A 3202-nucleotide genomic window follows, 5' to 3' on the forward strand; every position below is an offset into this window, starting at 1 on the left:
TATCTAATTACCGCTAGTTAATTGTTAACGTAACGGCCGCACATTTACTTTCTTTATTAACTTTACCCCTTTTCAAAATTAATTTCCACCTGTTTCATTAGCATTTTTCCTTTCATTTAGATGTAACCCTTTCCTCCCTCTTTACCGACAGATTAACTTCGGTGACGGTTGCTTTTCCCAAATTTCCATTAGGTACACGCGGTTTAATTTTTCACTGTCATTAAGGTCGATAAGTGAGGGGGAGGTTACAGTTTACAAACTCTCACTATGTTGGGGACGCTGAGGGCGAAGGCGTCACTATAAGGAGGCCAGGGCTATTTCCACACGTTTTCACAGAACGCCTTTGAAGACAGCCATCGGCCGCTTTCGACAACAAAAGGCTTTAAAAATGTGGTCTACCCTCATGAGAATCATCTTCCCATTTCGAAAGCCCTCAGATGCGAAGCGAGTGCGATGTGCGCGAAGGTGCGGAATTGAATTGACGTCAGGAAAAAAGAGTGAGGGTGCTGCATGACTTGATTGGGGTCTGAAGACGAGGCGCTGTCTTCTCGCGCGGCTGTTTTCTAGTAGGACACCTCGCTATTGGGCCCCAGTGCTATTTCAATGTTTGTGTTTGCAAAAGACACTGCTCGGTGAGAAATAGAGCACTGATCAAAGAAGTGAGAGGGTCATTTTTGAATAGACGTGAGTAGTCAGACCTGGACTGAGTGGAGAGGAGTCAGAGATTTGATTGCAGTCTTAGGTTGTGGTTCATAGCAGCGCAGACCTGCAGGGGACGCAGTTGCATCTATCCCTACATGCACTCATCTTCTCTGCAGAACCACATCCATATCATCCCCATTGATTACAGCGCACGAGAATTCAAGATGAGCATTGCAGGTGACATGGCTGAGATAGGTCAATTTGTCCTGCACCTGAGAGATTTGATACGATTGCCAGTCTCAGAGTAAGAGTATGTGCGTTGAGAGCTTGATTTTCGTTAGCAGCCACCAAGATTATAGTCACTGTCGGTAGCAGCACTTCATGGGTGAACATAAGCTTCAGACTGCGTCGAAGGTCACTGGGTCTGTGTGAGAGATGGGAGAGGAACTTTGTTATCCAAAATAACGAGTAATCAGTAGTTTTCTACAGATAGTGTTATTTGTTGTTTCTCAGTCTCCTGTAATAAGGGTCATAATCATTGTTTTATTCGAATAAACTTATGTATTTAAACAAATGTGTGTTTTTGTTAGAAATTTTCCTAATTCATTACTTATTAAGCAAATCCACTACTTTATGATTTTCCTAGGCCCCTTTGAAAATGGCATTATCAGCCTAAATTTGCGTTCATATAAAGTAACAGGATAGAGCTTAAAGAAGTAACCTCCAGCACCAGTCTAGTAGCTAGAAGACGACGTCAGGTCGACTAGTCAGACTGGTATGCATCCCGTGCGGGCTCCAGGACCAGCGTAGATAAAGCTCCTGTGCTCTGTTTCGGCAATGCGGAAAGAATGGTACCATGCCGTGCTGCGCTCACATTGCATGTTCCAAAACCCACTTTTCGTTGCATATCATCTTGTTCTATCTATTCATCTGCATATTAGCATCACTACGTAACGGTATGAGCTGTACAAGTTAAAAGGCTACAGTGTCACAAATTTGGTTTCTGACAAGGGAACCTCCCCATCGCACCCCCCTCAGATTTCGTTATAAATTAGCACAGTGGATAGGCCTTGAAAAACTGAACACAGATCAACCGAGAAAACAGGAAGAAGTTGTGTGGAACTATGAAAAAAATAAGCAAAATATACAAACTGAGTAGTCCATGTGCAAGATAAGCAACATCAGGGAGAATGTAAGCCCAGGAGCGCCGTGGTCCCATGGTTAGCGTGAGCAGCTACGGAACGAGAGGTCCTTGGTTAAAGTCTTCCTTCGAGTGTAAAGTTTACTTTTTTTTAAAGTTATGATCTGTCCGTTCGTTCATTGACATCTCTGTTCACTGTAATAAGTTTAGTGTCTGTGTTTTGCGACCGCACCGCAAAACCGTGCGATTAGTAGACGAAAGGACGTGCATCTCCAATAGAAACCGAAAACATTTGATCGCAAGGTCATAGGTCAACCGATTCCTCCACAGGAAAACACGTCTGATATATTCTATACGACACTGGTGACGGCATGTGCGTCACATGACAAGAATATGTTGTCGACCCACCTAACTTGTACACTTGGCGAATGGGTAAAAAGATTCTTCTACCTTGCCCGATACTACGGCGCAGTTACCTCGCATCGGACAGACGGACGGACAGATAATAATTGTCTGAAAATAAAAAATTAAACTTTTCACTCAAGGGAAGACTTGAACCAAGGACCTCTCGTTCCGCAGCTGCTCATGCTAACCACGGGACCACGGCGATACTGATCCCAGGATATCCGTGACGTTGCCTATCTTGCTCATGTACTACTCAGTTTGTATATTTTGCTTATCTTTTTCATAGTTCCACACAACTTCTTCCTGTTTTCTCGATTGATCTGTGTTCAGTTTTTCAAGGCCTATCCACTGTGCCAACTTATAACTAAATGTGAGGGGGGTACGATGGGGAGGTTCGCTTGTGAGGACAGATCACCGCGCGACCGCAACGGTCGCAGGTTCGAATCCTGCCTCGGGCATGGATGTGTGTGAATGGCTAAGCCATGTCTCCGCTATATCCTTTCTTTCAGGAGTGCTAGTTCTGCAAGGTTCGCAGGAGAGCTTCTGTAAAGTTTGGAAGGTAGGAGACGAGATATTGGCAGAAGTAAAGCTGTGAGTACCGGGCGTGAGTCGTGCTTCGGTAGCTCAGTTGGTAGAGCGCTTGCCCACGAAAGGCAAAGGTCCCGAGTTCGAGTCTCGGTCGGGCACACAGTTTTAATCTGCCAGGAAGTTTCATATCAGCGCACACTTCGCTGCAGAGTGAAAATCTCATTCTGCAAGGTTGAGGTTCCCTGCTGTTTTAGGGTGGCATTATGTGGGGGCGACGTAAGCTTCTGGTGGTTATGGAAGGCGGCGTAACGGCTGTATGATACTTGAATGTCATCCTCCGACCGATAGTGCAACCATATCGGCAGCATATTGGTGAGGCATTCGTTTTGATGGACGACAATTCGCGCTCCCATCGTGCACATCTTGTGAATGACTTCCTTCAGGATAACGACATCGCTCGACTGGAGTGGCCAGCATGTTCTCCAG

The 3202-nt window shown here is 45.3% G+C and overlaps 1 non-coding gene across 1 annotated transcript; it reads left to right on the plus strand.

Annotated features, from left to right (window-relative positions):
• Nucleotides 1-2800: 2800 nt before the first annotated feature.
• On the plus strand, nucleotides 2801-2875 carry Trnas-cga (transfer RNA serine (anticodon CGA)). The gene has a single exon. It is a non-coding gene; the product is annotated as a tRNA-Ser (tRNA).
• Nucleotides 2876-3202: the final 327 nt, after the last annotated feature.

The sequence above is a fragment of the Schistocerca cancellata genome, chromosome 2, assembly GCF_023864275.1.
Source record: "Schistocerca cancellata isolate TAMUIC-IGC-003103 chromosome 2, iqSchCanc2.1, whole genome shotgun sequence".
NCBI classification, from domain to species: Eukaryota; Metazoa; Arthropoda; class Insecta; order Orthoptera; family Acrididae; genus Schistocerca; species Schistocerca cancellata.